The following is a 15,194-nucleotide window of genomic DNA, read 5'->3' on the forward strand; positions in this document are numbered from 1 at the left end:
GTTGCAGCTATCTTCGACTCTAGCCTACTAATCAGCTCTAAACCTAACCTAAACTATAACTCATTTGAAAGCCTTGTTCTTAGTCTTTCACGCCCAAGTTGGAAATCACTGCAACCAATTCTATTTGTTATAGTGTACCGAGCACCTGGTCCGTACTCTGAATTCTTATCTGAATTATCAGAGTTTTTGGCAACTTTAGTCCTTAAAACGGACAAAATTATTATTGTAGGGCAGGGGTGTCAAACTCATTTTCACCAAGGGCCACATAAGCGTTACCTCAAAGGGCCAGTTGCAACTGTGAGACTGTATAAACGTAACTACTCCTTAACATATTGTTAAATAACTCTCTCTTTTTATTGTTATCAAGTTAAGGACATTTATCAGATGTAAAAATATGGCCTTAGTAAGAAAATGTCTGTGTTATTATAGCATAAATTAATTAATTTATCAGATTTAAAAACCCTCATTACTCCATCAATCAAACATTTCAAGTAAATAAAATTTCAAGTAAATAACAAAGACAAATATCATCAAACATAAGCTTTTGCAGTAACTTTTCACTTTTTCACTGTCCAGAGGTGCAGAACCATGGTAAAACAAATAACTGTGAGCTCCTAATAACATGAGGGACAGATGTGGCATTTGATAAAACAAATAGTCCTGCTGTACACAGCCTTGCAGAGGGCATACATCCAACTAACGACAGATAGTTTGATAACCTGGGAAAATGCAGACGTATAGGCTACTGTACCCTAAGCCTAGTTCACACTACACGATTTTTTAGCCTGGTTTGCCGCTCGGAGAGCTCGGCGACCGTCAGGCTGTGATCCGGAGTAAATCAGTGATCTGCTGTCGCCAGTCGTTATGTGTAAACTACTCAACAACGCATCAAAACGGATCCCCGACGCATTTCAGGCAGCTACTTTTTCAGGGCAAAACACATTTTGCTCACCTCCAGCTCTCTCTGTAGCTCAGATGATCCCTGCTACCTGTGTGTGCTAATCCATTCTTTAACCCATATTCTTTGTCTTTATAATTGCTATATTTATATTAACAAATAACAGCTGTTTTGTCTGTAGGTTCGCATCATTTCCCGTTTCACATTTCACGTGTGTTGTCTTGACAAAACGTGGTTTGGAGACCAGCATCGGGTGACAGAGTGGTTGTCAGCTCTTGTAGTGTGTGACCCCCTGTCACCGATCAGTCACTTAGTGTGAACGCCACAACGACTTCAAGACTCCCGTCACAAGACGGCAAGTTGTGCAGTGTGAATGGCACGGCCATCGGCCGACGCTGAATATAGTCTGCACGAGCCTTAACTAACGTTGATCCTTCATCACTGATACTACCTCATAATACAAAAGACATAGGCCTAGCCTACCGGTTTTTCTACTTGAAGCACAAACATGTATTCATTTTCCCACCATTCATGAAATTTAGTACTGTGTTTATCTCTCTTTTAGATTCCATTGGCTTCTTTCAGAGTGTTCATGAACCGACTCACTGTTTTAACCACACCCTCGACCTTGTTCTGGTAAATGGTATTGAAATTGAACATTTAATAGTGTTCCCACAGAATCCCTCTTTATCTGACCACTGTTTGATAACTTTTGAGTTTGAATTGCTGAACTACACGCCATTGGGCAAATTTTTTTTAAACAAGATGTCTGTCTTATAGTGCTGTAGCTAAATTTAAGGATGCGATTCCATCAGCTCTAAATTGATTATCAGATCGCAAAGTAACGGAGGACTCCTACGCAAATTTCAGTCCCTCCCAAATCGATCATCTTGTTGATAGAGCTGCAAGCTCACTGCAAATGACACTCGACTTTGTTGCCCCTCTAAAAAAGAAAATAATAAAACAAAGATGGTTAGCTCCATGGTATAATACTGAAACTCGCAAATTAAAGAAAATATCGTGGAAACTTGAGAGGAATTGGCGTTCCACCAAACTGTAAAATTCTCGTTTAATTTGGCAAGATAGTCTTAAAACTTATAGGATGGCCCTCTGTAATGCCAGAGCAGCATACTACTCATCATTAATAGAGGAAAACAGGAACAACCCCAGGTTTCTTTTCACCACTGTAGCCAGGCTGTCACAGCTCTATTGACCCAAGTATTCCCATTGCTGTTAGTAGTAACAATTTCATAAGCTTCTTTAATGATAAAATTCTAACTATTAGAAACAAAAATCACCAAGACTTGCCCTCAACCGACTTATCTCCAAACTCAAGAATCTTAGAAACAGCTTTAAAACCAGATATAGGTTTAGACTGCTTTGCTTCCCTCAATCATTACCAACTAACTTCAATAATTTCTTCATCTAAACCATCAACCTGCCTCTTAGACCCCATCCTGACTTGGCTACTTAATTAGTCAGCACTTCTATACTAGACATGATCAATGTATCTGTATCAACAGGCTATGTACCACAGTACTTTAAAGTAGCTGTAATTAAACCTCTTCTGAAAAAAACCCAACCTTGATCCAGATATTTTAGCCAACTATAGACCTATATCTAACCTTCCATTTCTCTCTAAGTTCCTTGAGAAAGCAGTTGCCAAACAGCTGTGTGACTTTCTACATAGCAATGTTTTATTTGAGGATTTTCAGTCAGGATTTAGAGTTCATCATAGCACAGAGACAGCACTGGTGAAAATGACCAATTACCTCCTAATTGCATCAGACAAAGGACCTGACTCTGTACTGGTTTTATTAGATCTTAGTGCTGTTTTGATACCACTGACCATCAGATCCTATTACAGAGACTGGAACATTTCATTGGCATTAAAGGAACCGCTCTAAGCTGATTTAAGTCCTATTTATCAGATCGATTTCAGTTTGTACATGTTAATGATGAGTCCTCCATGCACGCCAAAGTTAGTCATGGAGTTCCACAAGGATATGTGCTCAGACCAATCCTCTACTTTATATAAGCTTCCTTTAGGCAATATTATCAGGAAAAATTTCATAAACTTTCATTGTTATGCAGATGATACTCAGTTATATCTATTGATCAAGCCAGATGAAACTAATCAGTTAGCTAAACTTCAAATGTGCCTTCAGGATGTTAAAACCTGGATGACCTGTAATTTTCTAATGTTAAACTCAGATAAAACTGAATTTTTTGTTCTGGGGCCCAGGCACCTCCGTGACGCATTATCTAAAGAAATAGTTTCCCTGGATGGCATCGCCCTGGCCTCCAGCACCACTGTGAGGAATCTTGGCGTTATCTTTGATCAGGACATGTCGTTTAAGTCTCACATTAAGCAAATTTCAAGGACCGCCTTTTTTCACCTACGTAATATTACAAAAAATTAGGGACATCCTGTCTAAAAATGATGCAGAAAACTAGTCCATGCATTTGTTACTTCTAGGCTGGATTACTGCAATTCCTTATTATCAGGCTGCTCGAAAAAGTCCATTAAGACTCTTCAGCTGATCTAGAATGCTGCAGCACGAGTTCTGACAGAACCCAGGAAAAGAGATCACATTTCTCCTGTTTTAGCTTCTCTGCATTGGCTTCCTGTAAAATCCAGAATAGAATTTAAAATCATTCTTCTCACCTACAGCTCTTAATGGTCAGGCACCATCTTATCTTTTCAATGTTTTCTTGCTTTTATCGTGTATAGTTTTTGTATTATTGTCTTTACACTTGTTAAAGCAATTTGTAACTTGTTCAAAAGTGCTCTACAAATAAAGATTATTATTATTGTTATTATTATCTTAAAGAGCTCATAGTACCTTACTATCCCACCAGAGCACTGCGCTCCCAGAATGCAGGGTTACTTGTGGTTCCTGGAGTCTCCAAAAGTAGAATGGGAGCCAGAGCGTTCAGCTATCAAGCTCCTCTCCTGTGGAACCAGGTTCCAGTTTGGGTTCAGGAGGCAGACACCATCTCCACATTTAAGAGTAGGCTTAAGACTTTGACCTCTTTGATAAGACTGCTGGGGGATTTCCCATGATGCACTGAGCTCCTCTCTCCTCTTCTTTCTCTCCCTCTGTATGCAACCTCATCCCATTAATGCATGTTACTAACTTGACTTCTTCCCTTTCATGTAGTCTTGTGCTTTCTCGTCCCTCTCCTCTCTCCTCCTATCACTTCCTGCAGGTTTTCTGGCTCTGGAGCTGTGAAGTCTGGATCTGTGGTTGCGAGTCACCTGCTGCCCCTGTGTTCCTGCTCGACACCCTCTGCTACAACAACTATTGTTACTAGTCCTATTGTTATTATTGTTATTATAATCATTAACGTTACGATTATTATCATTAACACAACTATAAATATCTGAACCATTTTTCATTCAGTCTATAGCAACATCACCTTTACTGTCTGTACCTCTGTGTGGATATTATGTAGGCTGCCTCCCTCCCCTCTCTCTCTCCTTCCATCCCTCTCTCTCTTTCTCTCTGTTCCTCTGTTGCCCTCTCTCTCTCTCCCCTCTCTCTGTCCTTCACCCCCAACCGGTCGAGGCATGAGCAATGGTTCTGCTCGAGGTTTCTGCCTCTTAAAAGGAAGTTTTTCCTTGCCTCTGTCGCCTAGTGCTTGCTATTGGTGGGTACTGTTGGGTTTCTGTAAATAACATCACAGAGTACGGTCTAGACCTGCTCTTTTAAGAATAGTGCTCTGAGATAACTGTTGTTGTAATTTGGTGCTATATAAAATTGAATTGAATTCGCATCACTAAAGTCCGACTAACTGAATTACCTGTCCAGCAGAAAACAGAAAACTTCAGCTCCGCTTTGAAAACATCTGTCCCAGTTCAAAGCCTGCTTTCCATCTGGGAAAATCCACACCGATTATGTTCATGATTTTTTGCCGTCATCTGTCTGTATTTGTCCCAACTTCATCTGACTTTGTGGTATAAAGATCCACAGGCTGTCGGCTCTCATGCTAAATAACACGTGTGCTTGTTCATTTATCCAAATGTCACTTCTCTTCTCACTTCTAATAAACCAGAAGACTACTCAGAGACTGTTTATTATTATTATTATTATTATTATTATTATTATTATTATTATTATTATTTCCTTTTCTTCTAAGGATGCATGTAATGTAGTGACGGGCGTCTACACTGCCGGAATTATACAAGCAGAAGAAGAACGCTGTGATGACAAAACGCACTCTGTAGCACTGTTTGTCTGTTGTCGGCTATTGTAGAAACATGATGACACAATACGGCGACCTCCATAGAAGGGGGTGCCCGCAGTTATGTATATATAAACGGCTCATTCTAAGGTAATAAAAACATAATGGTTCATTATGTAAGGTCTTTACACACCACTGAAAACATAGTTCTAGATATTATATTGCATTTCTTTCAAATCCTCAGAAATATTACACACTGAACCTTAAAGTTGTCATCTGGTTAAATCACAAAACTGTGATTCTGTTGGACCCAGCCCAGTCATTGTTTAGGAAACCCCTTGCATTCAGGCAAATCTATATTCTGTGAATTTCATGACATGTACATTATAAACAGTAAATGGACAATGAAGGACTACTTTGTGTATGTTTACATACAACTATGCACATTTTAATAGATTTTTTTTTTCCTTTGTGGGTGTGTGTGTAGCTGGCAAGGGAGCGAGAGAGCAAGGGAGTGGGAGGAGAGGGAGCTGGGTTCAGAGCCAGTTCAGCTGTACACGGCTTGACAAATTATTTGTGGAATTGTTGCATTCACAGTCACTTAAATAGGAATCTGTCAGAGAGGAGAAGAGGGCTGGCCTCACCGCAGCATACAGTGGAGTAGCCTGCTCAATGTCGCACCACCTCCTTCAACAACCGCCCCACCACCGCCATGCCCTCCTCCTCTTCCATCTGTCTTATCCTGCTTTTCCACAGTCTCTCTCTTTGCCTCTGTGTCTCTCCCAATCTGCACCCGCGCCTCCCTCTCCCCGTCCTATGATGATGGATTGAGCCTAATGCAAATTTACTACAATTTTATATGTCGATGCCTCACCCCCGGCTGACTGCAGGAACATAGCTCAACATCATGCTTCCAGGATGTCCACCTTGACACAGCCCGCATCATAGGCCTCCTCTCAATCTCTCAGCTTCACAAATATCAGCTGGATGGAGATTAATGCCGCTGTGGGCCCACTGGCTGCAGCTGCACTCTGTCCATGCTTGTGTCTCTGTGTGTATGCCATGTTTGTTAATATGGCTGCGACTACGTACATGGCAGCAAGAAATCCCTCCTAGACCGTTACCACGCTGAAGGAACTCACTGCTTCTCCCATTTGGTCCATACTTGCCCGTCCTTTATATGGTGATGGGCTTTCGGGGTGTAGGGCGTTTCAGCGTGTTGGCGAGATGTATCCCCCAACATTGTTGTATATCACCCTTCTGGATGGAAGGATAGAAAACACGAAGGGGAGAAGAAAGGAGCCAGTTTTTCACCCTATCAGCTTGGAAAGGCAATGTTGTGCCCTTGTAATTGAGTAGGTATCTCATCTATCAACAGTGCCACCCTGGATAATAAATATAGAGTACACAGGCAGCTCCTCTGAGATTTAAAGAGAGGGTGTGTGAAGGAGTATGTGTGTGTTTGTTTGTGCACGTTTGTACGTGTGTGAATTGAGAGGAAAAACTAGAACAGGTGCCTTTGCCCTGATGAACTACCTTTCTGTGTTCTTGAATGAGTTCATGCTCTGATCCTATGAAACCTTCACATGCTCATGTAAAAAGTAATGTGATGGTCAGTGTGTGCGCAGCAAGCCACAACCCCATTACTGTTGTAATTTTATGTCTTGATCAACTCACATTTTGACATTTTGGTTCTTCAACAGGTTTTATCACACTGTGACTTTATCACAAATCTTTCTTCAAAAGGACAGGAAATCATCTTAACCAGTCAAGAGAGTTTGCACATCTTGTGAGTTTCTCCCTAGCAGACTACCACTCTTGTTTGCTTACCCTGACAGTACTGCCTGTGGCACTACTGCCTCCACAGAAGAGGTGGCCGTGTGTTATGAACAAGACCAATCTAGAGCTTCAAAGTTAATTCTTGACCTATATAGTTCCTCTTACCTGTGTTGCTTTGAGTGGCGCAACACTTATCAGTTTGTCATGTAAATGTGAGTATGGCATACTTTCGTCATCTCTTTTGAAGCATGGGTGAGGGACTATGCAGCAATGGGCTACTTTACTGTAGTTCTGTAGACATTCATCATCAAAGTGCAGCTGTTAACTGTTAACAGCTATTTACTGCTGAAACCAGTGTCAAATCTGCTTATTGAATGCAAATCAGGAGAGAAAGTACCTGTAACCAAACTCAAGAGGTGCTCTCCAGGCTCCTCAACCTGACGTCGTTCCCCCCAGATGGCGAGACGGAGTAACAACCAGCAAGCAGACAAGACTTGGCTCAGGGGAGGACGAAGGCCACCACGGACTGGAAAGCCACCTGGCCTACACATATGTTTGGGTCATGGATATTTTAAATATAATTTCTCCCAGTTTTGATCATCCATCCATCGTCAACCGCTTATCCTGTGCACAGGGTCACAGGGGGCTGGAGCCAATACCAGCTGACATTGGGCGAAAGGCGGGGTACACCCTGGACAGGTCGCCAGTCCATCGCAGGGCCACACATAGACAAACAACCAGTCACACTCACACCTAAGGACAATTTAGGGTCACCAATCAACCTAGGCCACATGTCTTTGGATGGTGGGAGGAAGCCGGAGCACCCGGAGAGAACCCACGCAGACACGGGGAGAACATGCAAACTCCGCACAGAAAGGCCGTGGCAACCCGATTTGAACCCACAACCTTGTTGCTGTGAGTGCTAACCACTGGACCACTGTGCCGCCTCCCTGTTTTTACTTGGACCTTAAATTCTCCCTCTTGCTTCCTGGATTTTAATCATATTAAGTGGACAAATTCATAAATAACTAACTAAGTAATTTTATCTCCTATGATTTTAACCATATATATACACACACAGAGAAAAAACTAACCATCCAACAGCAATTGTTTCATTTCAGTTATTTATAATTAGTGTAATTAGCTGCAGCTGATCTGACGATCATCTCAACCACAAAAGCAGCAGTCAGCTCCAGACACAAATGACATGCCTGCTTTCTGAATGTTTTCCAGAGACCAGTCCTAATATGAAAGAGTGAGCGGAGGTATAAGGTCAGATAAGAGATTTATTAGGGTTGGAGCTTCATACATTTTGCCACAGGAAACCAGAATGGAACTGGCAAAAAAAGGTTATATATTGAAGATGCATTTAAGCATGTGGTATCAAGCTGGGAATGAATGCTGTCCTTGAAGCATTTTATGTTGCCCATTAAGACAACCTTTTTTTAATAACAACGCAAGATTGCCTATATCGACAAGCACACATAAAGCGGGATTTGTTTGATCTGTTTTCATCCAGATTATATTTATTAGACTTCCACCATGTTGCACTTGTGGAATTTGGTTCTTGTTTTACACCAGAAAAGCTCCTATATAAGGAAATGTTGGTAACACTTACATAGATTTGCTACTAATAAAATACTGGTTACTACTGTGCTTAAATGTATAGTAGAAGGTGAAAAGACTACTGCTAACAAGAAGGTGACAATTATACATTTTAGGAGAATAATTATAATACATTTTATTGGTAACTGATTCATACAATTAAATTACACTGTAAATTGTGAGCTGTATTATAAAGTGTTACCCAAATTTTCAGTTGTACTGCACCAAAATTTTAGTGTGGATGAGCCCTTAAAAATATTCATTTCCCCATTATTCATTTCAGCACGTGTTTATGCTGTGAATCCTTCAGATTTTAAGGTGTTAATTCCATTGGGTGGCCATACAGCCTGATGTGTTAAACGCCATGCCAATGAATACAGAGCTGGTGTTGTCTGTGTGGGAGGTATTTTTTGTTTGAGGGGCGTGTATGCTAGTCTAAATTGCGACCAGACGTGTGTGTGGTAAGTGTTTCGCGTATTTGTGAAATAGTTTGTGTGTGTGGGAAGAGGGATCAGAGGGTGTCTTATGTGTGTTTACACTGCTCGCGAATAGCATCACTCCTAAGATGTTAGCATGTCAGGCCTCTTCATTACCACTATTAGGCTAATTAGCATGGCCATGTTGACTCACACTGAGTGTGTGTGTGTGTGTGTGTGTGTGTGTGTGCGCACGTGTGTGCATTTGCTCATGTCTACTGTATGTCACATGAGTTGTTATGGATGCCATGCAGGAGCTGACAGGCGGCCTGTAGTCAAACATGGAGGCTGGCAGTTGACAAAGAGCACAGTCTGTCACAGTGATACATGCTTGCTTGCTCTCTCTGTGTCTCTCTCTCTCTCTCTCTCGCTCACTCTCCATGTCTCTGGTTAATTGGGCCCTCTGGATATCACCACTCCTGAGGAGGTTTGTATACGAGCATATACAGTGATATGTGGCAGGGTTAGGAGCATACAGAATATTGTGTACAGTGCTGTCAAAGCTTGGGTTGGGAACCCTTCACCTTACGAGTTTTCCGTCTGTATCTGCATACTGTAAATTTACTTAACCATAAGGTACAGCTCCTGCATGTAATATCATTTGCCACTGAAAACTGCTTATAGCTTACAGCAACAACATTTCCAATGACCAAGTAGAGCAATGGCTGATGAATGTGTTATTTGATCAAATTCTCAGACATACACTAGGGCACCAAACAATCAGCTTATATGAACACTGGTCTTGATGATTCTCTTGTATGATATATATATTTTTTTAAATATCACTTTTGGTAATATTTTTGCTTCATCTTTGCACCTTGTCATAATGATAAAAACTACAAGATCCTCATTTAAGCTATAATATGACAAGTGTGACACCTCTTCCAAGTGACACCCATGTGTAAATACCCAGAGGGGGCTTGAGGGAGGGAACTGACGGTAAGACGAAATGGACGACTGAAGTACAAAACAGCCAAAGGAATAAAAAAAAAAGATTATAAACACTCTGTCACTTGGACTATTTGTCAGGAGTAAAAAACTTCTTCACTCCCCTCTCTCTCTCCCATCTTTCTTTTTTAGCTCCTTCTCTGAGAAAAGTTTTAATTTATTAAATTTCCTCTCCATTTTAACGACCCCATTTGGAGAATTTGCGTTTGATCCTCACCGGCTCGGCGAGGCGTGAAGATGGCAGGACGGCGAAGGGAGGAGGTGGATCCGTCAGTGTGTCACATAAATATCTTATTAGCCAGTGATCTTATCATCATAAAGCAGCCCATTTATACAGTTAGGCATGTCATGTTGGTCAATTGCACAAAAAAGAGAAAAAAAATCCAACCGCATGCAATATTAAACCCTCAAATCTCATGCCAACAGCATTAGGGGAGTCTCTGAAACTCTCCTCTTTCTGTCTACCCTCTCTCTTCTTCCTCTCCTGGATGCGTCTGTGTCATAAATCCCTGGGTTTCTTTTTTTCCCCTACATCCTGTTTTTTTTCTGTTTTTCCAATCGGAGAAGAAGAGCATTGGGATTTATATGGTGGTGCTAATGGCACTTAGTCAATGAGTGGAGGTGGCAGGCCTACTGCTGCTAAAGCTAAACACACATGCACACACACATACTGTATATACACATACCTGGGGACCCCCCCTGCTAGAGGAATAGATGGCTATTGTAATTATTTTCTTAATATTAATTCAAATTAATTATTTTTAAATGCCCACTTTACACAATTTTACAGCTTTGGAGTTACACACTTAATCCAGATGAGAACAGTTCTGAGTTGATAAGAGGCTAGATCTGCTAATTTGATTCACTGGCTCACCTACAATTATATTTGCGTGCTCACAGCTTTGATAATCACTACCTTCTCTAGATATTTTTCAATAATAAAATGTATTTACAAAATTTATTTTCAGAACTAAAGTTCACCAAAAATACGGCCGTATAGGTTATCTGTGCAAGCAGCTTATGACTATTCATATATAGGCGACAGCCTCTAATGGCCGTAGTAAAGTCAATTTAGGGAGGAGGTCGGGGTGGATTGGTGGGTCAAACAAACACAGGAGACTAAAGTTTATTCCCTCTGTGAAATATTAAGTCAGTTTTGTCTTAGGAGGCTTTCACACCTACCTCGTTTGGTCCGGACTTTCAGACTTTTCAGTTTGATCCGAACCACAATTGCAAGTATGAAATCTCCCCACGGGCCAGACCAAATAAATGAAATTTGGTCTGACGAAAAGAGGTAGACTCGATCCGGATCAAACCGAACAATGTTTGGTTAATTTCTACTGTGAAAGCATTTTATGGATGGTTCGGAGTTTCAGACCATTTACAGGAAGTTTCGGTTACGGTTCACACTGCAACCGTGTGTGCCCGGCGGTTTCGATAAGATGTTCGCGCTACAAGGACGTCTATTTGGCGAATTTGAACGACCCTCGATAGGCTAGTTGGTGCTGCAGGTAGTAATGCAGTAATAACAATACAGTGGCAACGATATTAAATGTTCATCCCTCATTCATTCATTCTTGTTCATGCTACCTGCGGAACTGTTTACTAACCAATCAATGTCAAGTAAAGGGACACGCAGCCCACATAGATGATGACGACAGGACTCAAGTCTGTCATGTAAAGTCCTTTAGTGCAGTTGCATAAATGCAGTTGTAGTATCCAATACTTATGCATTTGACTCATAACAGTTCAAAATAGCACTGTAGCAGCAAGACAGAGGGTCAGTGACCTTTGGGGAGGTGTTTTACGGGGAGAGCGGTGATAGGTTGACCTCTAACCCCTTGTTTTGTTACCTCAAAATAGTACTGTACCCTTCTATGGGTTTGACCTTTTACTTTGCAGATCAACACCGGATCCGTACATTTCATTCAGCGCAGTGAGACGCATATTGGCACAATACTCTTCATACAACATGCTGGAAACTCCCACTGAAATGTTACAGTAATATTTTTACCAACTAATCCATGCGGGTTACATGATAACATTACATTTACTGCATTTAGCCGACGTGCCACATCGTCGTTAGCTCACCTGTCTTCTTTACAGTAACTAACTTTACTATCTGTGTATCTTTCACCGGAGGCTCAGCTATGTGAGCACAGCAAATTTACATATATCGGATGATAACAAAACGGTTAGTGAGCTGAACTGAATATTATAAATGAGATCATTGTCACACTTTATAGCAGTTAAGTCTGCAGTAAGTAACTTTACTGTAATATTAGTGGATGTTTCTTCATCTGTGTTGTTGTCGCGGTTTTGTTGCATTATTAGTTACAGCTAATAAATAGTTAGTTACAGTAACTGTATAAATAGTTAGTTACAGTAACTGTATAAATAGTTAGTTACAGCGACTGAGACAGTAAAATTATCAGTAAAATAAGTCTAAATTGAAAGTTACGGAGCAAACAGTGGCAGGTCCGAATGTAACGTTAGCTGGCTGCCTTGCCTTACATCAAGGCTAGTAAACAAGTATCCTTATGTGGAGTTTATGTTGGAGTTTGTGTTGTGTTGGGACCCGCTTGTTTTGTGGTGTAAGTGGACTGCATTTTGTTAGCTGTGGTGTTGTTGCTGTACTCTGAGAGAGGCTCAGGAGCACGCATGTAGCTACATCCCGTAGCGTTGCCAACTTTGTCACTATGAAATAAGGTTTCGTGTGAATACAGTGTATTGTTTTAAACAATTTTTCATAATGATAGCTAATCTCTTAATTAAATATTTGGTAGGTTTAACAATAGTTTACCACACGTGCCTTCATTTAATTGAACCACTACCTGTTACCTTTACTATCTGTCAAAACACTTGTTACTCTTGCACTGTAGGTTACAAAAGGTTATCCTCTTCATGTACATATGACAAACTAAAATGAACAGCTACTTGTGATGTGTTTTATTTCCAGTTCATGCTTTTTCAGGCAGTTCAGAACTTGATGAGTACCATTTGCAGTTTCATCACTATCTTCATAAAAGTCAAGTAACTTGCACCGCACTCCATCAGACACAGAAAAATATCTCACGCTCACTGGAAATATTTTTCTGTTTCCCTTGTTTGTGGTGTCTGTGGCAACAGAATAAAACACAGGCTCGCCTTCAGTCAGGGATAGATCATTCAGGATATCCCGCACAGTCTTTGGTCATAAAACATTCATTGTAATCATCTCAGCTTTCGTTCTTAACAAATGCATCTTCTTCACAACATTTGAGTCATGAAACAACGCACCGTTTAGCTTAACAAGGCAGTCGGTGCTGTTGTAGCTGACTGTTTGACAGTGTGACACACATACTAGGCTTCACTTGCCGCTATTTTGTCAATTTCCACAGTAGCTGCATTTAACGTTACTAAATGTATACTGAGGCGCGTGAGGGGTGGCTGTGATTAGACGATGGAAGGTGTCTGTGACTATTGTCAAGTGTTGTGATCAGCACTGCTGCTGTTGCTGTTCAGTCAGTGGTTAGATCAGCGTAGTAGTCAAAAAAATGACATGAGAAGTCACGTCTGGGACAAATCAATTGGGCCTGATATAAGGGACATACGGGACAGTTGGCAACCCTACGACCCGGTGTCCTCACATAAGAAGCAGTATAGTGGCTGTTCCAAGCAACAGAGAAAACAGGCGTGTGCTTTATTTCTAAGTGAGGTGGGAGCCCATTGAAAAACTACATTTAGCCCCTTTACTGAACGTTTTTTAACACATTACACACAACTTACGTCCTGTGACTTACTTGCCTACTAGCTTGCCAAGTAGTTTAGTTTTTTGTAAACCTGACCAAACTGTGACCTGTTCACAACGTTAACCATGTGTTTAACATCTTACGTAACAGACTTAAGTAACATACTTTAGGTCCGATACGCCTGTCGCTGGTACTTTCCAGTGGTCATTTATGTCATTTTGGAACTCATTGGCAATCAACCTATTCAAAGGAGGTGTTCCAAAACCAACAAAAAAGGAAAAATTATTAATCACCAATATATCATTTTCATTCATTAAAGGTAGAAACGAAAAAGTAACATAGGGGAAGTTGCTGCAGGACCTACACTGTATCTAAGGAGCCCACATCAACTTTTTCTGGTAATCCATGGGCCAATTTAGCCAACCCAGACAGATATTTTAGAAGACCAGGATATGGAAAGCAGGCCATCAGAGAGGTAAAGTAACAGAGGGAGGGGGTGAGGTCAGCTCTCTGACCAAATTAATCTGCATTTTAAATCACACAATAAATGGTTCATTTTCAGACTGTTTTTGACTGAAAACTGATCGTAGTGGTAATGGTACTTGCCCTTGATTTTGTGATAAGTTAATGTCACATTGTTTGCGAGCTCATCAGCTATGAGGGGTAGTAGTATTGAATGTTATGGATCCAGGCACATGACCAGATGCCAAGCCCCAGCAGTTACTGTCTGTGTGGGTTTATCTGAGGTGTTAATGGTCAGCTGTGAAACATTTGGGCATTCAAAACTAAAGAGCGTTGCACATAAAAACTAGGTTATTAAAAAATCAAGCTCAGCAACGAGGATAATGTGACTTTGGCAGCTTCTTGAATAAAAAACAACCGAGGCAGGGGATGTGTATTGTATCGTACACTTCACACAACTAAACTGCAGGTCATTTGCAAGTCTAGGACATCTGATTTTCCCACAGCATGTGAACTCACCCCCTTTAGCACTACTAAGTGTCAGGGCAACCTGTGGCAGACATGTCAAACCACTTGACAAATAACATCTCAATAGAAACACTTTACGTGATATGCTAAGCGGTAGTAATACAACATGTTCACATGATCATTTTTCAGCTTTGAGTTGAATGCTGATTGAATGCAACAAAGGTATCGCTGTCAAAGCAGCAAAGTCTGAATGTAAATGGGTGTACTGAGGCTAAAGTATCCACATGTTAGCATTGTAGCAAACCTAGATTTGTTATGAATGTTAATAAATTTATGAGAGTTAATACCCCATTATGAATTTTAATATTCATAAAATCTAATTTTATTCCTCGTTTAAGGGCACCACCGGAGTTGTTATAATCCGAGAGTCTCCGGACCTCTAGGTAGTTTTTAATAATTATACAATTAGTACTAGTGATCAGTTATATATATATATATATATATATATATAATCGCTTAATTATCTTAAATCAGTCAGTTAGTCTCATATCTAAAGGGTCAATTCTCTTGGCAGGGACGTAGAAATAGGCAACACACACAGTTCTTGATTATATTACAGTGAATTTATTCTCTAACTAA

The sequence above is a fragment of the Micropterus dolomieu genome, linkage group LG20 (genome assembly GCF_021292245.1).
Source record: "Micropterus dolomieu isolate WLL.071019.BEF.003 ecotype Adirondacks linkage group LG20, ASM2129224v1, whole genome shotgun sequence".
NCBI classification, from domain to species: Eukaryota; Metazoa; Chordata; class Actinopteri; order Centrarchiformes; family Centrarchidae; genus Micropterus; species Micropterus dolomieu.